The 23,287-nt window shown below is 40.1% G+C and overlaps 1 long non-coding RNA gene across 4 annotated transcripts in view; it reads right to left on the bottom strand.

Annotated features, from left to right (window-relative positions):
- Positions 1–23,287, bottom strand: part of LOC121491299 — a 106,462-nt gene that overhangs the window by 63,337 nt on the left and 19,838 nt on the right. For 3 of the 4 annotated variants that reach the window (XR_005987924.1, XR_005987926.1, XR_005987925.1), the window contains exons 2-3: positions 978–1,151; positions 188–419 (exon numbers count right to left, since the gene is read on the bottom strand). This is a non-coding gene — a long non-coding RNA (uncharacterized LOC121491299). The remainder of the gene's footprint in view (positions 1–187; positions 420–977; positions 1,152–23,287) is intronic. The other variant, XR_005987927.1, reaches the window with a different exon arrangement.

Raw genomic sequence — 23,287 nt, 5'->3', positions numbered from 1 at the left:
TGGAAAATGAGCCACACAGAGATCGGATGTAGGGTGTCTATTCCAAAGTCCCACAACGGTTGAGTGCAGAGAGGGTCTGGAAACCAGATCTACCCAACCTCAAAGTCCATGTCTGGTCTCTACCTCACACTAACTCCAGGTGCCTGCTGGTTTTAGAGGGATACAGCCCTGCCCGGTCTTTTCTCACCTCTCTGAGCTGGTCTCCTCATCTGGAGATACCACGGAGACAGCAGGAGCACCTGCGCAGCCCAGCATGCTGGAGGATGACAAAGACGGAGGGCATCCGAGTGTGGAAGAGTTTCGTACACTCCACACTCTGGAGACAGTGTCTCATTCACCTTGCCTTCGATTTCAGGCACACTCTGCAGCATCAAACTGTATTCGCATCACTGTAGCTTGGTCTTTTTGTGAAAATAAATCTAAATGGGAGTGATTTTTCATGTAATATACAAGTCAAAACCATAGCTTAAAAATAAAATACAATAAAATATATAACATAAATAATGATATAAAATAAAAGAAACACGGGACATTTTCTGACCCCAGAATATCAATCCGTTGATTTAGTTTATACTCATTCAACAAATCTTTACATACGGTGAGTTGAAGCTTAGATGTTGCATCATCATGTCAGATTTTACCTTGCCTTTGCACTGAGGGTAAAAACAAACATCCAGATAGGACCCACCTACGGGGCCAGGTGTGATGTGATCTGATGCCTGCTGGCCTCTCAAGCCTCCTCCTGAGCAGCTCCCTGCACTCGCTGCTCTCCAGACACAGGGCCAACAGGCTGAGCTGGAGTCCTGCCTCCTGGGTCCCCCTTCTGCCGGCTGGCTACTCACCTGCTGCCCCCTTCTCTTTGTTCCTGACTCAATTTAAACATCCTCTCCTCCAAAAGACCTTCCATTGCCTTTGGATCCAAAGTAGCCCAGCCCTGATCTTCCCACCTCTTTTGGTTTCCTTCAGAGCAATCTTACCACGCTCTCTGGTCGGTCCCTTGTATGCCATCCATCCATCCATCTCCCCAAATCGAGTGTAACTCCAGGAAGTCAGAGACCAGCTCAGGCTTGTTCCCCCGACAATGTCTCCAGACCATGGGACAGCCAGACATAAAGGACATGAGAAACTGTGTTGCCTTAAAGCAGCTGCACCTGATGTAAAATCACAAAAAGTCCCAGTCAGATACTCTGTTTCATGGCTGGGGTGACAGTCCTTGAACTGAAGGAGAAAAGCTCTCACGTTTCCTCCTGCACCAAGCTCAAGTTCTCTTCCCTGCAATGAACCCAGGCCTCCTCCCTGCCAGGTGGCAATGCTTGCCCAATCTGGAAACAGGCGGCCTATGTTGACTCCCAGCCTGGAAACGTCTTACCTGTTGGCTAGAGTCCTGCCTGCCAAGAAGGCACGGCTTCTCCTGTCATCTCAGTGTGACATGCCAACGAGCCCGGTGCCCTGAGGGGCCCAGGTATGACTCTCAGGTGCTTCCAGGGGTTCCTCCATCTGAGTTAGCAGGGGCTCTGGTGACAGCCCTGGGACCTCAGCTTCTGCTGCCCTAACCAATCCCCGCCCACGCTGTCACAGGGACAGTGGCAGGCCACCCTCACAGCACACCTCTTCCTAGCCTGAACCATTTTTTTCTTTACCCAATCATTTACAAATTAGAGAATACATATTTGTTGTAATAAGTGAAATGACACTGAAACAAGTGAGGACAAGCAAAGGTAATTCCCTCTCCCTGGAGATGACCATGGGCAAGCATGCATATGCCTATATCCATGTATTTTATGTATATAGTAATGGAGAGAGACACACGCTATATATAGTAAATACGTATCACGTTTATTACATAGTACATATCTTTATTTATACTTTTATATACCTGGGGTCCCATACTTGCTGGGGCAATTTTAGTGTGGGATTTTATTTAATTACCACTGCTTTATGCATTTCTTTTCCCCTCCCAGGTGTGGTCATTCCCAGGATTGACAGGAAAGCACAGGTGTGCTCCAGCCAGGTGACCACACCTGTGTGCAGTGGCACCGGTCTCACTGTCTGCTCTTAAACACACCTGCCTTGGTCACACTGGGCTTCAGACCAGTCTTCAGAGAAGCGGGCTCTGCTGGTGTTTTCTCTTTTCCGTGGCTGGTTTAGGGACATGTGAGAAGACGCCTTCACCTCACCCCCCAGAGAGATCACAGACCACCCTCAGCACGATCCCATTTGTTTCCTATCACTCCTTGGCCCATCTTGCTCCCCTCTGTGCCTACTCAGCTCCTGTCTGGAGCTGCCAGCCCCTGTGCTATCTCTGACCTTGTCTCTTTTCCAGTGACCTTCTCAAAGTAACAGATCTTCAGGGCATGTCCTCTTTCCCTTTCTTCACAGGTGTCTCTCCCCATACCTCCTCCGGCAAAGCTCACCCAGGTCTTTGCTTGGAACCCATTTACTCAGCCCATTTGCCCTCAGGTGACGATTCCTTCTGACCCTCGCCCTACCAGATCACAAATTCGATCAACACATTGGTGTATTGCTTTGTAGCTTGCAAACTTATTCAAATAGGTTGCATCAACTAATTCTTACAATAACCCTATGAAACAGAGTGAATCTACTGGTCCTCAGAATACCTGGGTCTTCAAAGAAGTTAGCAGGCACCTTGCAAAGCAGGTATCAATATAGCCACACACAAAATATTCAGCCTCACTACTGTTACAGGAAATGCACGCTGATATCTTCTGGCCTAGGAGTTAGCAAATATACAAAAGAATGATTAATACCGTCCAGCAAGGGAGGACATGGTTGCAGGCAGGAGTTCAGATCAGTGGCACCTCTCTGACCCATAACTTGCCAACACATAGTGAATTAGAAAACCGTGGGACCATGCAATTCTTCCTGCCGGAATTTGTCCCAAGGAAAGAAACAAAACTATGCAGAAAGTTTAAGCTACGAGGCGGTTTTAATATGTGACTGATTAAGCTGAAGCTCAGTCATGCAATAAAATGCTCTGAAAAAAAAAAATTAAAGATACTAAGGTAGAAGAATATATAATATCAATATATAATACCATGCGAAGATTTTTATGTAAATAAAAAATGATTGCATAATAATATGAATTGTCGGAGTCCCGTACAAATGATAGATATGCATACAGATGTAAATATCATGCACCCCAAAATGTCAAGAAAGGCTATCTCCAAGTGATGACATTATGGGTGATATTTATTCTCTATTTTCTAATTTTTTTCCAGTAAGCACATATAATTCTGTAAAGAGAAAAATAAGGTGATAACATTTAAAAAATTGCCTTTGTCTAAACGGAACCAGTTCCACAATTGAATATTCAACAAATATTTATTGAACTTCTATACACAAAGCAATATGCTAGGTGATAAGGACGCAGTGGTTAAAGTTTTTTTAAAAAGAGAGAGAGAGAGAGAGAGAGAGAGAGAGAGAGAGAGAGAGAGGTGGCTGCTGCCCTGAAGAAGGTATTCTTGGAAAATGGAAGAAAGCCAGTGGGGGTTGCTGGTTGCAACAGGGAATGCCACCGGGCACAGCTGGAGCTCATTAGGCATTATTCTTCCCGAAACCCAAGAAATGGCCTCAGAGGATATTAATGCATCCGGTCATGCTTGGGTGAGATTGAGCCTCAGAACTGGACCTGGCTCTGAAAAAAAAGTGGTTTCTGAGAGTGGAAAATGGAGAGAAAGCAAGAGAGTGAGAACCTCTCCTGCTCTTCAAGCTCTCAGCTACTGTGTCTCCTGCCAGCCTGAGAAAAATGGCTGGAGTGGCCTGGCTGGGGAAGAAATGGTCCCATGGGTTGCATGACTGCTGACATTTATAAAGAGAAGGCCCAGAATGATCTGTCTTTTAAATAAGTGATTAGTGAAAGTTGAACAAAACTCCCCGCACGAGACTCCCTTTGAGTCTGCCCTACAGAGAAACATCCAGCCTCCTACTGTTCCTAGATGACACTCCCCCTTTCACTGTGCAAGACTGGAGCCTTGTACACACATCAGATCTGTTTTCCCAGCCCGGAAGCCATCCCCAGGAAGTGTGGCACTTCCACAGTCTGCTAGAAGTCTTTGCAGCCTCGTGGGTACCATTTCGTTACCCCCACGGGATCACTGTCATACTCTAAGTTAACGCAGGGCATCTGCTTTGGGTTGGTTTTTTTTCCCCCCACACATGATGAAGAATTTGTGTTGATTCTTCCCCCAAAAGGCCACTTGTGAGCAGTGTTCATTTGGAGGCCTGGCTGAGGTTCAGAGAGGGACCACGGTGAAGGGAACCAGCCCTCCTGAGGACTGAACTCGTGATCTCATTAGCACAGGGTTCTAATCAACTGAGCCACCAGGCACATACCTCATTTAAGGCAGTAATTTGCTAAATGTTAATTCTTAGATTAACTACAGATGAGTAGAGTTCCATGGGGGGAAAAATGAGAGAGAATTTGTTAATTCTTGAAAGGAAATTTGGGTCATCAGTAGATGATTCCTCTGGTTAGTTTTAAGATCCAATTCCAGCATCTGAAGATGATATTCATTGGGATCTATGCCACTATCATTTTTTTTTTATCAATACCGTGATCAGGAGAACTTCAAGGAAAAAGCAAATGGTGTCACTTCTGCATGTGCAGAACACTACATAGATCCCTCAGAGTTTCTGTTTCAAACTTCAGGAACAAACCTTCGGTAGGAATAAGAAGGAAAGGTTTCCGTAACTGAGGCAGAGATGGTCCTCTTGGAAGGGCTGGACCCCAGTCCCTTTGCCTCCACTCCCTGCCCCTGCCCAGAACCCTGATTCCTGTGGAGAAAAGACCTACCCTCTGTGGGAAAGGGAGCCCCGGACCCGCAGCCCTGTCTCAGGGCATGCTGTAATCCATTTGCCCTCTCATCCCCCAGCCGGGCTCTGAGGAGCCAGTTTTACAAACAGCAAATATGGTTTGGAACAAAGTTTTGACACTGACTCGGTATCCTGTGCTCGTATTACATTTCTATGAATATTCCACCGACTTTTCAACTCTGAAGAACAAAGTTTCCGCTCTCAGGCTACATTTAGCATTCAGGCCATTTCAACTTCAGTTGCTCCCACCCTGACAGCGATCTTTGAAACTGATATGGCCCTAAAAGAAACCAGAATAACTTTTAAAAATTATTAATAATAATAGGCTAGGTTCCCAGTCTTTGTAATCTTGTGGAAGAACCTCTGTGAGAAAGCACAGTGGGAATTGAATTGAACGTGTGCCCACTCTAGCTTTTCCATGGAAAAGCTGGCCTGCAAATGCATGCTTGTTCTGCAAGAGAATGTCTACGAACTGGAAGGGGATGGGAATGAAGCCCTGCTTTTGCATTTATCAGTTTTTGCCCCAAGAGCTTGAAAAGACCATCTTTAAACACCTGGGTCTCTGCCATTGTAAGAGAAGCCCCACAACACCTGGTGGGGAGTCAACAGGGCACGTACCAGGAGCACCCTACCTCTGGCACTTGCCCGCTAGGGGCTCCTGAGAAAGTGAGGTATCCTCTCTGAGAGGTCAATTTCCTCACCTGGAAAATAATGATAATTATAGTTACTGCAAAACAGTAACTGTCTCCACAAGAAATAAGGGACATAAATTCTTTGGTCTATTGCCTGGAACATAGTAACTACTGATGGAAGCTTAACTATTGTAGCTACTATCTGCCACTCAAGCAAACATGCATGTGACATGCCTGCTTTCCATATATCTCTTCCCTTATAAATCTAAAATAAAAAGTCCTGCAGTTGTCCATCCAAGAAGAAGACCTGACCACAGCCAGGCTTAAATAGGATGTTCAGATCCAATAACTAAGAGTTAACACTTTGAAATGAAAATAGCTAGCCCTGATTCCTAAATAATGCCATATATATATATATATTAGAGAGACAGAGCACGCACAAGAGGGAGGAGCAGAGGAAGGAGAGAGAATCTCAAGCAGACTCCAAGCTGATTGTGGAATTGACGCAGGGCTTAACCCCAGGACCCTGAGATCATGACCTGAGCTTAAGCCACCAATCTTACACCTAACCGACCATGCCACTGACAGGCCCCCTAAATATAGCTTTTAAAAATGTTTTTTGAAATCCATAATAAAATGGCATGAGAAACATTCCAAACTTGCACAATCATGAAATCATAATTCTCTACAACACAGCAAAATTGTAGTCAACCTAAAGAAAACCAGGAATTTCACATTCTGAACATATAAAAAAATTCACCAATTCAAGTGAAATCAAACTACACATATTTTTATCCAAAAATACAATCTCAGACTACCCCATTTTATATACAAGGAACACTCTTATAAGCACTTAGTAAATTACAATTTAAAACTTCTACTCAAGTTCAGGTTGACAGTTAGGAACAAAACAAATAGAAACTAAATGGGCGGATAGCATCCACCTTACAGTTGTGGGCTCCATTTGCTACTTTAATCTCCAGCTGGGAATATTAGTTCAATAAAATAAATATTTTTAATTTCCTCTATGCGTTTCCTCAAACCATGCCAATGCACTTATCTAGGGCTCACTTGAAAGATTTGTTAAACAACCCCCCACTTCCTTAAAAGAGGATGTTTGATTTTCTTATGAAAATGAAGGAATGGACGTGAGTACTCATTGTTTTAATGCACTGAGCCCTTAATCACTTCCAGCTCTGATTCATCAGAAAAGTAGTGCTCTTGAGGGAATTTTTTTTTTTGGCCACTAAATATTGTCTTTCATTTTGAGATATTTATTTCTTGCCAGAAAATGATACTGTATTTTTCTCCTAATGATGAAGGATGAAAGATGGAGAGAATTCCATTTGGTGATTATTGGACCACGAAGAAGTAAACTGACTCAGAAAACAAATCCCCAAAAGAAAAATAAAATGTATTATGTGAGGTGGAAACGTGGAATTCTTGGCAAATAGTCAACTGCGGCCCAGATTGGTAATGTGATAACGTCCTTGTTTTGTTAATATTTGGGGGTGGGGGTAAGGGTTTAGTAAAGCTCTAGGGTGTTATCTTTGGGCCAGAACCTCTCTACCCTCCATCATTACCTCTGCTGGCAAGGGTATTTAAAGACACAAATGCCTTAGGCCTTGCAGAAGGTTGCTAACATTACACACACTATGGGCAAGAGTCCAAGATGCCATCCTTCCCCACACTAGCCAACAGGCTAATACAGAACCTTTATCTCCATAGTTCAGCGGCCAATGAAAACCACCTCCAAAGAAAGCCCACTCTGAACTCTGCTGCAGAGGCCTGAAGCATCACATTCAAATCAGAGCAAACAGGTGAATTCATGAAGTGAGACCTGCTGATTGCAATGACTCTGCCAAACCCCTCTGATGCACTGGGCAGTAGTGCCACGTCACTTGGGACAGCTCCTTCCAGTTTCCTCATGCTGGTTTCTAAGCAGAGTTTAGCAGGAAAAAAAATAGCCCCAGCTTTGATGATCCTGGCCACATATGTGCTCCTCAAAGGGCTATATTTAAGTGGTGTATGTGATAAAGGAGCTAAAGTAAGTGCTACCGTAATACACCACCCCTTTCTGGGACCCAAGTGTGGCATTTTTTTTAGCGCTGGTTCTCTTCCAGGTTTAAAGGAGGGAGAAAAAGTACTCCAGGAAGAAAATTAAAAAAAAAAAAAAAGAAAAGGACAAATTCAAGAGGGAGAAAGATAAGTTTAGTCCAAACCCAGTCCCCAAGGTAGTTCTGAGTTGCTAATCCTCTTCCATGACCTTTTTAATTCCTGGATTATGAAATGTATAGGGAAAAAAACATAATTGCTAAAAATCTTACCTAATTTTATGGTTCCCCTGATGGGCCTGAAAAGAAACATGATTTGGGTCATACGGTTTGTGTTCTAACATTAAATGGTGATAGTAGCGGTAGTGGTGAGGTGGTGGTGATGGTGGTGGTGGGGACGGTGGTGGTGTTGGCGTGGGGGGTGGTCTGTAGTGAGCGTGGCGTTGTAGGTGGTTTTGGTGATTACAGTAAAATCCCCCAACATGAATTCAACACTTCAAACTTCTATCTTAGAGACCTGAGAAGTCTACTCTATCTTCTCTGATCCTTAACTTCCTTATCCATCAAATGTTGATTAATTTGGTTATGAAGATGTTGTCCTTTGATTAAGACTTGAAAGGTACTTTCAAAAGAAAGAACTGAGTTAAAGCACTGTTTAAGGGGTAGATTTCTCTCTGTGGGCAAGTTTTTACTCTTCACTATTATTTTCATCATAATCATTGTCACCGAAAGCATTTCAAAGTATCAATAGTCCTTGAAGCTGCTGTATTATAAGCTTCCAAGGATGCAGAACGTTCATTTCATGGGACTACTGTGGAAATATGTGACAACACTTTTTTAACCAATGCTCAGAAATGTCCGGGGCAGAGAAATTAGCATTGGCAGTGCTAATTACCATAAACACAAGACAAATCCCTTCCCTGTGTGATGATGTCTAATGGCTGATGAGGTAGTCATAGGCAGGTTATTAATTTCTCTTCTCCTCCTAGGCTCAGCGTAGGATTGAATGTCCCTTCCACTGCTTTGAAGTTAAACATGATCGTGTACAACTTTTTGACCAATGAAATGTGAGAAGTGGCAGGTGTCACCTCTGAGCAGAAGCCTTAGCCAGGGCAAACCTCACCGTGTCCCCTTCCTCCTGCTACAGTGTGTGTGGAAACAGGTGCAGAGAGGAGCTTCCATCATTCGGAGTCCCTAATTGTCTGCAGCTGGCAGGCTCCCCTTCTGTCCCACGATGGACATGCAATGGGATCAAGAACTAAACTTCTGGGGGTGGGGGGATAGATGACAAGGATTAAGGAGTGCACTTGTCGTCATGAGCATGGGGCGATGGAGAGAAGTGTCGAATCACTGTATCGTACACCTGAAACTAATGTAACACTGCACGTTAACTACAGTGCAATTAAAATTTTAGAAATTACGCTGGAATTAAAGGTAAAATAAATAAATAATATAGCAAAGACACAGAACCAACAAAAACAGAAAAAGAAACAAACTTCTGTAGTTTTAAGCCACTGAGGTTTTGATGGGTATTTTCTACCATAACATAACATTCTCTATCCTAACAGTCGTCAACAGCAGACAAAACGAGGGAGTTTAAAGTTACCGGGTTGGGGGAAGGGGGTGTCACATCAGAAAGAAGGAATCTAAGCAATCTTTCTGAGAATACACCGAACTTTCCAGGCTTTCTGTTATCAAATCACTAACTCTGAGCCATTTAATCATTCCCTAGTGAAGGTCCACTTGAGACAAAAAGTGCCTAGGTTTTAAAAAGGCATGGCATGCCCTGTACGCAACTGCAAGTCACTAGTCCAGCCCACACAAACTGTGTCTCTCATTTGTCTTGGTTCAATTTCAAACAATACACCACCACCTTCTTACCACTGTCCAGGCAGACAGGCACAGATCCCCTATCATTTTCAGAACTGTTCATTTAAAGACTACACTGCTCTAGATACATGCCTGCTTAAGGAACTCTACTTTTAAGAAAACCAAATCTCACAAAATTAGTACATTTACACATTCAAAGTGAGGTGGCAAATGTGAAAAACCCATCTGTGCCCACCCTCCCCTCCACCCCACAAGCTCTACCACCACCCAGAGCTGTAGCTATGCATGAAAAATCTAACACATGCAAAGTATAGAGGCTCTTTGAAAAGTTGGCCCAGTGTGTCTTATATGTGAGTTGCAGTCTTACAGAGTCTTGCCAACAACAACAAGGAGGAAAAGAAAAGGAAAGGTTTTCTTTTCTCTGAACTTGGGAATGAAACATAAAACTCCTCTTTTCTACAGGCTGAATGGCTCCAATTTTCCACACTCAGGATGATCTCTTACTAGCCATTACCTTCATAATTTCCACGTGGCTTTTTAGTGGGCCTTTCTTCCCTCGCAAATTAATCACGCGGCAGCTGTGGCCCAAAGAGATGCCCAGTTCCCTGCTGAGGGGCCAGGGAGCTTCACCAGACTTCGGGGTCATTGTAAAGATAAAAGGAAATGGACAATAATACCGCGTTGACACACTGAGAGTGCTATGGTAATGGTATTATTTCCACCACGCCTAGCTTCTGCAACATCTAACGTGCCTACTGTGTGTAACTTGTATTGCCTGGAGTTTTCTGAGGTCTCAACCACAGGTGAGTACAGAGAGAATTAAAACTTACTGGAAATATGCCAAGCACGAAATTCACACAAAAACACTTATCTCCAAGAATGCAGAGGGGTGCAGGGAATCCAGTGGCTTACCCAGGGTGACACACACACAGTGTAAGGGGAGAGCCCCGGTCAGAACCCTGTCTGTCTGGCCATTGACTCACATGCAGGCTGTGCCACCTTTCATCCAAGGGCTCTTCTTGCTACCAGCCAGGTCTGTTCCAAAAAAAGGTTGGGTGTGGATGTAGCATGTATTTAGCTGATGAGAAGAAGGTACTAAAATGCCTGTTTACTGTACATCTGAAACTAATATAACATGTTAACTAACAGGAATTAAAATATAAACTTCTTTATTTTATTTTTATTTTTTAAAGATTTTTATTTATTCATGAGAGGCAGAGAGAGAGAGAGAGAGGCAGAGACACAGGCAGAGACACAGACAGAGGGAGAAGCAGGCTCCATGCAGGGAGCCTGACGTGGGACCCCATCCGGGTCTCTAGGATCAGGCCCTAGGTTGAAGGCGGCACTAAACCACTGAGCCACCAGGCTGCCCAAACTTTAAAAAAAAAAAAAAAAAAAAAAAAAGAATGATCTACAAAAATAACAATAAAGTAAAATGCCCATGTTAAGCTGGCTAAAGCAGAACTTTCCACCTAAAGGTTCTCAGATGTGACCAAAGTCTGCCAGACAAAGGAGGATTCCAACATGCAAGTGAAGAAGGCAGGGCTGGCATCCATTAGGAGGAGATAGAACAAGCTGGCGCAACTGTGGACAAGAAGTTACAGAGGAAGACCAATTAGAAATTCAATACTGTATGAAAAATCAGTTGTCCGTCAACTTATATTGGTTCAAAATTTCCAGTAGCTGGAGGGATCCCCATAGAAAGAAGATAACATGTTATGTCCATAAAAGTAAAAAGAACAGGGACAGATAAGGATTCTACATGATAAAAGATAGTCAATAGATGTATAAATAGATAATTGAAAAAGAAACTCGATAGTGGAGCAGAGAAATTCCAGCAATATCACTCAGAAAGAAGTGAACCACAGAGGAAAACAAGAAGAAAAAAAAGTGGAAATGGGAGATTAATTTTAAACTTTAAGAGGGAGGATAAAAGGCAAAGGGGAAGAAAATCCCAGGAACAAAATGAAAAATACTAAACCCAGGAGTTTGAAAGGCTCCAAATTATTTCTGCAAAATCTAAATACACACTGTCTCCTTAGAAAACAAGTGGAAATAGGTATCAGAGGCACTAGAAAAATCACTAAGGGGCCAAGTCATCTGACTCAGGTGAAGAATACTAATAAATCCATTAGTTATTTAAAAAGGCAAAACCAAAATAAGAGAAAGGAAACCTTTTAATATTCAAAATATATGCAGGTTTTTAAAAAATATTTTTTGTTGTAAACCTCTAGATTTTTATTCAAGTGTTTTTCCCTATTTCCCTACTTTACATACTCAAAAAGTTACACATTCATCTCAAATAATCACAAAATACGTTTGTCGTCTCTTCCTTCTTTAGAAGTGGCAACACAAGAAATTTCGCATTTTGGAGGATATGTGCATATTCCTTTATAGTATTCCTTGATTTTGATCTATCTACTTTAATCATTCAATCTATTTTTTAAAATTTATCCCACTTAATTTGCTTACTGTGTTAACTGGTTCACCAACTTAACTGGAATTTGTATCTAAATTATCACTCATTTCAGTCCAAACAGGCCAGCCATTTAAGGATATAAATACATTACATACTTTCCTCAATTTTAATGAATTTGCACTGCTTCCTCACAGCATATTAGTGGCAAAATGGTTTTTTTAAAAAATTCTGGATCTTCAGTATGAACATTCAGTATTGTATGTGAATGTTCACCCCTAAATTCCCAACACTGAAGGGCTAATTTAATAGCCCATGCCACTTTATTTGGATAATTTAGTAGTCTATGCTTTTTCTTATGGAGAATTATACCTTGAAAAAGCACATTTCCTGATCTCTTTGTAATCCTCTCCATGAAAAAAAAAATCTTCCTGGTTGATAATATGAGGAAAAGAGGAAATTTCTGATAGTGTATAGTATTCTTAGAACAAATAGTAAAAAAAAAAAAAAAAAAAAAGTTTCAATATTTTAAATGATAACACTTTACAGCTTACAAAACTGTCCTGGGTAATTTTTGCAATGTCATGGTCATGTTTTCTACATAATGTCTATAAAAGAATCATTTAGATTTCTGGTTTCAGTGTTTTCACTGCAGGTGACTGAACATCTATCAGTGTTTTGTTTTGTTTTCATCCAGATGCCTGTTTCATATTTACTTAGCAGAACTGCCCTGACAGAGCCAATCTCTTGCAGAAAAAAGCCAGTGACCTTGTTCGGTCAGGGAACTTGGGGTGCCGAATGGCTTGAGTTGAGACAACAAAGAGCTTTACCAGCTTTAGAGCTGCTGCTCCTGCTGCACCGGGGTAGGGAATCTAGCTCATAGCCCCACTCATAGCCCCACTCATCACTGAAAACAGCCTTCAACCTTTTCGACCGAGGAAACTAACCAAAGCAAACAGGAAGCAGCAGGGTCCATTCAGCAGCCCAACCTAGGGTGGCACTTGTATAGAAGGCAGAGTCTTGGCTTCCCCTCTCAGCAGAGCAAAACTGGTGGCCCCACATTCCCAGGGAGGTCCCGTACATTCTAACCTGCTTTGGGCACCCAAATAACGAATGATACAGGCTCTAGGTTCAGTTCTGCTTCCCTGCCAGTGCAGGGAAGCTAATTCATAGTCTGATCTGTTACTGAATACAGTCTTGACCATCTAATAAACCTGACCTGAGAATCCTAACAACCATGAAGCTCATCCTACAGCCTCACTTGAGTAGGAAATGGAGATAACAGACCTAGACAACTGTTCTTAGCCAGGGGCATACAACCTCATCCATTTCCTAAGAGCTTGCACAATTGTGCCACCCAAAAATAGATCATAATAGCATGCCCCTAAGGGGGCATTCCCCCTTCCAAGGACATTACCAGTAAACACATCCAGAAACTCAAACTGAGCTAACTAGTGGAGAACCATGTCTACCAAAGCAAACCTGTAAAATCTGAAACAAGAGCATAATTACTCAAAAGTCTGGAATAATAGCACAATCGCTTAATGTGATGATCCCAACCTAAGGAACCAAGGATCATGAAGAATTGAGTAAATAATCTCACCAAAAAAAAAAAAAAAAAAAAAAAAAAAACCTAAATCAAGTTCCAATAACTGACCCTAAAGAAATAGAGATCTATGAACTGTCTCACAAAGAATTCAGAATAACCCTCTTAAGGAAGTTTAGTGAACTACAAGAAATCACAGGCATACAACTAAACAAAATTAGGAACACAAAGCATGAAGAAAAAAAGTAGTCCAATAGGAAATAGCAACTATCGAAAGAGAGAGAGAGAAACTCTAGAGTTGAAAAAACAATAACAACTAAAGAATTTAATAGAGAGTTTCAAAAGCAGACTTGATCTTACAGAAGAATCAGTGACCTGGAGGATAAGACACCGGCTATTACCCATCAGAGGAGAAAAAGATAAAAGAATAAAAAAGAATGAGGAAAGTCTACGTGAATTATGGAACACAATGAAAAGAAACCATTCCCATTATGGGAATTCTGAAGGATTAGTGAAGGAGAAAGGGACAGAAAGTGTAATTAAAGCAATGATGTCTAAAAACTTCCCAAACCTGGGTAGAGAAAAGGACATCCAGCTCCATGAGGCCCAAAGGATCCCAAGTAGGTTGAACCTAAATAGGGCTACCCTAAGACATGTTATAAGTAAAGTGTTAAAATTCAAAGACAAAAAAAAAAGAATTTTAAGAGCAACAAAGAAGAGAGAGAGGTTACATACAAGGAAACCCCCATTAGACTATCAGTAGATTTCTCAACAAAAACTTTTCACACCAGGACAGAACAGAATGACATTCAAAATACTGAAAAAAAAAACTGTCAACCAAGAATTCTATGCCAAATAAAGCTGTTCTTCAGAAACAAAAGAGAGATAAAGACTTTTCTAAACAAACAAAAGCTGCAGTCAAATGCTTTCCAATGTTTATAGCAGCAATGTCCACAATAGCCAAACTATGGAAGGAGCCTCGGTGTCCATTGAAAGATGAATGGATAAAGAAGATGTGGTTATATGTATAGGATGGAATATTACTCAGCCATTAAAAACGACAAATACCCACCATTTTCTTTGATGTGGAGGGACCTGGAGGGTATTATGCTGAGTGAAATAAGTCAATTGGAAAAGGACAAACATTATATGGTCTCATTCATTTGGAGAATATAAAAATTAGTGAAAGGGAATAAAGGGAAAGGAGAGAAAAGGAGTGAAAATATCAGTGAGGGTGACAAAACAATGAGAAACATCTAACTCTGGGAAATGAACAAGGGGTAGTGGAAGGGGAAGTGGGAGGGGGTTGGGGTGATTGGGTGATGGGAACTGAGGGGGGCACTTGGCAGGATGAGCACTGGGTGTTATGCTATATGTTGACAAATTGAACTCCAATAAATAAAAAGAAAAAATAAAGAAACCGAAAAAAACAAAAAAGCTGAAGGAATTCATCACCACCAAACCTGCCTTACAATAAATACTAAAGGGAGTTCTTTGAGTGGAAGTGAAAGAACACTAACAACATAAAAACATAAAAAGGTATTGTAAATATCACTGGTAATTGTAAACATATAGTCATAGTTAGATTCTGCAATATGGTAATAGTGGTGCATTATTTACTTACAACTGTAGGTTAGGGACACCTGGGTGGTTCAGTTGGTTAAGTATCCAACTCTTTCTTCATTTTGGCTCAGGTCATGATCTCAGGGTTGTGAGATCAAGCCCTACAATAGTGCTCCATGCCTAGCATGCTTAAGATCTTCTACTCCTTCTCTCCCTACCCCTCCCTACAAAAAAATGTAGGTTAAAAGTTTTAAAAAAAAAGAATATAGTAAAAGTGACCATAACTCCAGTATGTTATTAGTTATACAATATAAAAAAAAACACATAAATTATGACAGCAATATGTAAGGGAGAGGAAAATAAAACTATGAAGTTTACCAATTCCGTCAAAGTTAAGTTGTTATGAGTTTATTTTTTTATATATTTACTTACTTATTTGAGAGAGAGAGAGAGAGAGAGAGAGATCATAGCAGGGGGAGGGGCAGAGGGAAAGGGAGAGAGAGAATCTCAAGCAGACTCTGCACTGAGCACAGAGCTCAACATGGAGCTCAATCTCATGACCTTGAGATCATGACCTGAGCTGAAACCAAGAATGGAACATTTAACCAGCTCAGCCACCCAGGCACCCCTAAGCTGTTATAAGTTTAAAATAAGGTGTTATATAAGTTTAATGTATTATATGTAAGCATCATGTAACCACTAGGAAAAATCCTGACATAACTACACAAAGGAACACAGTAAAAAAGTCAAAGCATGATCTAAAAGACATCAAAACACAAATAAGACTGCAGGATAGGGGCACCTGGGTGGCTCAGTTCATTCAGGGCCTGCCTTCAGCTCAGGACATGATCCTGGGGTCCTGGGATTGAGCCCTGTGTCAGGCTCCCTACTCAGCAGGGAGTCTGCTTCTCCCTCTCCCTCTCTCCCTGCTGTACTCTCTCTTCACTCATTCTGTCTAATAAAGTAAATATTTTTTTAAAGGACAGGAGGGACTCTTGCTAAAATAAATTAAATTAAATTAAATTAAATTAAATTAAATTAAATTAAATTAAATTAAATTAAATTAAAAAATAAAAGACAGCAGGATAGAGGCAGCCCTGGTGGCTCAGCGGTTTAGCGCCACCTTCCATCCAGGGTGTGATCCTGGACACCGGGGATTGAGTCCCACGTCGGACTCCCTGCAGGGAGCCTGTTTCTCCCTCTATCTGTGTCTCTGCCTCTCTCTCTCTCTCTCTCTCTCTCTCTCCCCCCCCATGTCTCTCATGAATAAATAAATAAAATCTTAAAGAAAAAAAGACAGCAGGATAAATACAAAAAACAACAGATCTAAAAAACATCCAGAAAATATTTAACAAAATGGCAATACTAAGTCTTTATTTATCAATACAATTGGTTCTTGACCAACACAGGTTGAACTTCAAGGATCCACTTATACATAATTTTTTTCAATAAATACAATACTGTAAGTGTATTTTCTCTTCCTTATGATTTTCTTAACAGCATATTCTTTTCTCTAGCTTACTGTATAGTAAGAATACACTATGTAATACATATAACATATGAAGTATGTGTTCACCAAATGCTTACATCATCAGCAAGATTTCTAGATAATAGTGGCTGTTAGTAAAGTTTGGAGGATTCTAAAATTATTCGCTAACCTTCAACTGCTCAGAGGGCCAGTGCCCCAACCCCTCCATTGTTCAAACAACAGCTGTAATTACTCTAAATATAAATATATGAAATAAAATGCATAGAATGGCTTAGAGCATAAAGAGAAACAAGATCCAACAATATGCTGCCTACAAGAGACTCACTTTAGCCTTAAGCTAGAGTGAGATTGAGAGTGAAGGGATAGAAAAAGTCATTTCAAATAATGACAACCCCCCCACACACAAAAAAAAGCAGGGCAGCTATACTTATAGAAGACAAAATATACTTTAAACTACAAATGGCAAAAAGAGATAAAGAAGGTTATTACATAATAAGGGAGTCAATATCAAAGAGGATATAAAAATTATAAATATATATGCACCCAACATATATTTAGAAGCATCTAAATATATAAGGCAAAAAGTAACAGAATTAAAAGTAGAAATAAATAGTAATACAGTAACATTTAGAAACTTTAATAGCCCACTCTGAATAATAGATCATCGAGACTGAGAATCAATAAGAAAACAGAGGATTTGAACAATAATACAAAACAAATGGACCGAATGGACATATACAGAACATTTTATCCAACAATAGTACAATACACATTCTTCTCAACCTTATATGGAACATTTTCTTTTTTTTCTTTTTTTTTATTTATGATAGTCACACAGAGAGAGAGAGAGAGAGAGAGGCAGAGGGAGAAGCAGGCTCCATGCACCGGGAGCCCGACGTGGGATTCAATCCCGGGTCTCCAGGATCGCGCCCTGGGCCAAAGGCAGGCGCTAAACCACTGTGCCACCCAGGGATCCCTATGGAACATTTTCTATGACAGACCATGCGTTAGGCCAAAAAACAAATCTTAGCAAAAGCAATAAGACTGAAATCATATGAAGCATCTCCTCTGACCACAATGGCATAAAACTAGAAACCAAGAACAAGAAGAGAACTAAAAAATTCATGAGCACATGAACACTAAACAACACTCTCCTGATCAACCAATGGGCCAAAAAAGAATTAAAGGGGAAATAACAAAGTTTCTTGAGGCAAATGAAAATGGAAGCACAACATGTCAGAACTTGTGGGATATAGCAAAAGCAGTTCTAAGAGGGAAGTTCATAGCAATAAACACCTACACTAAGAAACAAGAAAGATCCCAAATAGGGACCCCTGAGTGGCTCAGTGGTTGAGCGAGTGCCTGCCTTGGCTCAGGGGTGATCCCAGATTCCCAGATTTGAGTCCTTCATCGGGCTCCCTGCATGGAGCCTGCTTCTCCCTCTGCCTGTGTCTCTGCCTTTCTCTCTTTCTGTGTGTCTCTCATTAATAAACACATAAAATCTTTAAAAATAAAAATAAAAAGATCCCAAATTAACCTAACTCTCTGTCTTAAGAAAAAGAAAAACAAACTCAGCCCAAAGTTAGCAAAAGACAGGAAATAATAACAATTATAGCAGGAATAAATAAAATAGAGAACCGAAAAACAGTACAAAAGATTAATGAACTAAAACTCTGTTCTTTGAAAAGATAAACAAAATTGGCAAGTCCTTAGCTAGACTAACCAAGAAGAAGAGAGAAAAGACCCAAATCAACAAAATCATAAATGAAAAAGGAGGCATTATAAATGATAGCTCAGAAATTCAAAGGATCATAAGAGGCTGCTATGAACAACTATATGCCAGCAAACCAAACAACCTAAAAGAAATAGAAAAAGTCTTAGGAACATACAACTTACCAAGACTGAATCAGGAGAAATAGTAAATCTGAACGGATCAATTACTAGTAATGAGAGTGAATCAGTAATAAAAAATCTCTCAACAAAAAGTCCAGGACTAGATGGCTTCACTGGTGATTTATACCAAGCATTTAAAGAAGAATTAACATCAATATTTGTCAGCCTTTTCCAAAAATTTCAAAAAGGAGAGAACACTCCCAAATTCATTTTATGAGGCCAGTATGATCATAATTCCAAAACCAGAAAAGGATACAACTACAAAAGAAAATGACAGGCCAATATCCTTGGTGAATATAAATGCAAAATTCTCAGTAAAATACTAGGAAACCGAATTTAGCAGCACCTTCACCATGGTCAAGTAGGATTTACGTCTAGGATGCAGGAATGGTTCAACATACACAAATCAATTAATGCAATTCATCACATTTATAAGATGAAAGAAAAGAATCATATGATCATCTGAATAGATGCGAAAAAAAAGCATTTGACAAAATTCAACATCCATTCATGATAAAAACTCTTAATTAGGTATAAAAGAAATATCTCTCATTATACTAAAGGCCACATATGACAAGCCCACAGCTAACATCATACACAACAGTAAAATGTTGAGAGCTTTTCCTCTAAGATGTGAAACAATACAAGAGTACCCACTCCCTCTACTCGTGTTGAAGTGCCTAGAGCACTTTGGCAAGAAAAAGAAATAAAAGGTATCAAAGGAGCAAAAGTGTCTGTATTTACAGATGACATAATTTTATATATAGAAAATCTTGAGTCAACCAAAAAACTGTTAGATCTAGTCAGTGAATTCAGTAAAGTTACAGGATATAAAATTAACATACAAAAATCTGTAGCATTTCTATACACTGGCAATGAATTTTCCAGGAGAGAAATAAGGAAATCAATTCCATTAACAATAACATTGAAAACAATAATATATTCCACAGTAAGTTTCACTGGGGAGGTAAAATATCTCTACTCTGAAAACTGTCAGACATTGATGAAAGAAATCAAAGACACGAATAAATAAAAAGGTATCCTATATTCACGGATTGGAAGAATTAATATTGTTACAATGTCAATACTACCAAAAGCTATCTATAGATCCAATGTGATCTCTATCAAGATTACGAAGGCATCTTTTACATCAGTAGAAAAAAACATTCCTAAAATTTTTATGGAGGGGGATCCCTGGGTAGCTCAGTGGTTCAGTGCCTGCCTTTGGCCCAGGGCATGATCCTGGAGACCCGGGATCAAGTCCCATATCGGGCTCCCTGCATGGAGTCTGCTTCTCCCTCTGCCTGTGTCTCTACCCCTCTCTCTCTCTCTTTCTATGTCTATCATGAATAAATAAATAAAATGTTTAAAAAATTAAATTAAATTAAATTAAATTTGTATGGTACCATGAAAGATCCCAGGTAGCAACAACAAAATTCTGAGAATGAAGAACAAAGTAGGGGGGCATAATACTACCTAATTTCAAGCTATACTTTAGAACTATAGTCATCAAAACAGTACGGTACTATCACAAAAACGAAGTAGACCAGTAGGATAGATTAGAGAGCCCAGAAATAAACCCAAACATATACAGTCAACTAAAATTTGACAAAAGGGCCAAGAATAGTCCATTGGAAAAAGGCAGTCTCTTCAATAAATGGTGCCAGAGAGAGTGGATATTCACATGTCCTGAAACTGGACCCGTATTTTATGTCATCCACAAAAATTTATTCAAAATAAGTTAAAAACATAAAATGTAAGATCTGAAACCATGAGGTTCCTAACAGAAAACATAGGAACAAAGCTCCTTGACATGGGTCTTGGCAAGGATTTTTGGCATATGACACCAAAAGCACAAGCAACAAAATCAAAAATAAACAAGCGGGACTACATCAAACTAAAAAGCTTCTGCACAGCAAAAGAGGCCATAACAAAGTGAAAAGACAACCTATGGAGTGGGGGAAAAAACATTGATAAACCATATATCTGATAAAGGGTTAATATCCACAATATATAAAGAACTCATACAACTCAACAAAACCAAGCAAACAAAAAAAAATTTTTTTTGTAATGGGCAGAGGATCTGAATAGACATTTCTCCAAAGAAGATACATAAAAGGCCAACAAGTGCACAAAAAATGCTCAATAAAAAAAAAAAAAAAAAAAAAAATGCTCAATATTTTGAGCATTTCCCTAATTGTCATTAGGGAAATGCAAATTAAAACCACAAGGAGATATCACCTCATGCTTATTAGAATGGCCATCATCTAAAAGACAAAAGATAACAAATGCTAGCATTGATGTGGAACAAAGGGAACCTCTGTACACTGCTGGTATGATTGTAAATTGGTGCAGCCACTCTGGGAAACAGTATGGAGCATCCTCAGAAAATTAAAAACAGAACTACCATATGATCCAGCAATTCTACTTCTGAGAATACACCCAAAGGAAACAAGAATGCTAACTCAAAAAGATATCTGCACCCCCACACACACCATGCTCATAGCAGCATTATGTACAATAGTTCAGACATGGAAACAACCTGTGTCCGTTGACGGATTAATGCATAAAGAAATTCTGGGATATAGACACAATGGAATATTATTCAGACATAAAAAAAATTGAGGAAATCCTACCACTTGTGACAACGTGAATGGATCCTGAGGGCATTATGCTAAGTGAAGGACGTCAGGCAGAGAATGACAAATACTCTACAATCTCCCTTACCTGTGGAATCTAAAAGGGGGAAGAAAAGCACTCATAGAAAAAAAGATCCTACTGGTGGTTACCGCAGGCTGGTGGGGGGGCACAGGGATCAGATGAGGTGGTCAAAGGCAGACTTCCAGTTATAAGACAAATAAGTACTAAGGATGGAATGCACAACAAGGTGACTACAGCTAACACTGCTGTAGGATGTGTAAGAAAGGTAAGAGAGTAGATCCTAAGAGTTCTCAGCACAAAGAGAAAAAACATGTTTTCCCTTTTTCCTTCTTTTTTCCTTTTTATTGTATCTATATGAGAAAATGGATGTTAGCTGAAGCGATTGTGATAGTCATTTTACCATGTACGTAAATCAAAGCGTCATGCTGTATGCCTTAAACTTAGACACGGATGCGTGGCAATTACTTCCCAATAAAACTGGAGGGGGAGATGAGGAAAAAAACTGCCCTGTGAGCCATGTCATCAATTAATTAAATGAATATAAAGTTCAAGAGACATAAGAAAATATTCTCTAGGTGGACACTAATCTATGAAATCCGAGTTGAAGGATTTCAAGTCTCACCTTTGCAAATCATAACCTCTCCAAGATGGAATTACATCCCCCTGAATAATTCTATTCTGAAAAATATCCAATAAAATATCCAATAATTCTATTCTGAATAATATCCAATAAAAAAAATCGTGATAAACCAATGGTGTTTCCAAATCAAAATAATGTATGTTAATTACATACACACTTACATACAGGGAACGGACTTGAAAAAGTGAGTGGCGAAAGAGTGCCAGAGATCTTTTTTTCTGTTTGCTTCTCTGTCACTTTCCATTTCATAGGATGTCTTATGACCTCCTGCTGCACAGTGACACCGAGTCACTGTAAGGTAAGGATACTTTTGACCTGTAAAGCAGCTTTTCGTAAGGTGCTGTGGACACACTTCATTTCATCTCCCAAGGTCCTTATGACACTGAAGTAAAATACTATTTACCCTGTGTGTATGCACACGAATAAACAGGTATTTTACTGATTGAATGAGTTACAGTTAAACCTAAACCAGCTAATATTATCAAAAGCATGTCATTCGATTTTATTGTGGTTGCTTTACCGATATGCTCAAAGAGGCTCCCAGGATAAGAGTCCTAGGTTGAGAGCTCAAGTGTCATTTACCAAACCACAGAGTTGCTGTACCAGGCTGGGGACAGGGCTGGGGACAAGCAGAGAGGAGAGAATACAGAGCTCTTGGTCAGCACAGCTTCAGTCATTCAGATCTCTTCCAGTGGAGACAAATTGGCATCAGTAGTAAGCATCACTCTTTTATTTCCCTTCCTTCCAAAGATGAAAACACAACATCATTAGCCAAATTTACTCTGACCTCCCTCCCACCTTGCAGGGTTGCCTGGTACTCAGGTTGAGTCAATGCATCTTCCCACCAAGGTAAATAACCATAAGAGGCAGATCAATAACTTAATTGCTTAAGGAAACATTCAGTGCAGGATGTATTTCTGGTTTTGACAAGGCTTGGAGCATTAGAGTTATGGTCCGTTAGAAAAACAACATATTTTTGTTTCCTTCCCCGACAAAATTTGGTCTGTGATATTTCAATCCTTCATCACATCTTTTTTTTTTTTTTTTTTTTTTTTTTTTTTTTGTCATTTCAACTGGTCGTGAAAAGTTCTGTCAACCAGTAGAACTACAAATTAATAATAACTAAATGTCCGGTTTCCGTGTCATCAGGATACATCATAATGTATATGACCTAAATCAGACTTCATATGAAGTTCATGACAGCAGACATCTCGGTTCTCTCAGGCCCTTTCAGGCCTTCCTCCCAGAAAAACAGTTCCCGTAAGGCTTTGAACTCAGGAAAAGTTATATTGCTCCTTGTTATACTGAAAGAGTTTTAATAGATCGGCGATAGAGAAAAATATCTGAGGAAAGAGACAAGGAAAAAAAGGCTGGAGTGAGTGCTTGCCTCTGAGATTAGAATCCGGTTCATGGTGTGCCTGTGGAGTTAGTCTACACACACAGCTGCCACGCTGACACGCCTGATCTTAAGGGCTCAACAAAATAATAATGTGAGAGGATTTGTCCAATCAATACCTCTCAAATTAAGAAATTTTGCACAATAGACCACATCAGCTTTGGAGGTTTGGTCTATGTAACACCATAATAACTAACTGTAAAGTGAAAAATTTTGAAAGCTTTCTAGATGTTGGAGATGCAGCAAGTCAAATATATAAAAATGTAGAGATGCCTTCTAGCCTGAGGCTAGCAGTGGCCCACTACAGCCTTGCACTTAGGAAAGATGGGTCTCT

Source organism: Vulpes lagopus, chromosome 5 (assembly GCF_018345385.1).
Source record: "Vulpes lagopus strain Blue_001 chromosome 5, ASM1834538v1, whole genome shotgun sequence".
In the NCBI taxonomy this organism is placed as follows: domain Eukaryota; kingdom Metazoa; phylum Chordata; class Mammalia; order Carnivora; family Canidae; genus Vulpes; species Vulpes lagopus.
The sequence above is the reverse complement of the archived record's forward strand: the minus strand, read 5'-3'. Positions and strand labels throughout refer to the sequence as shown.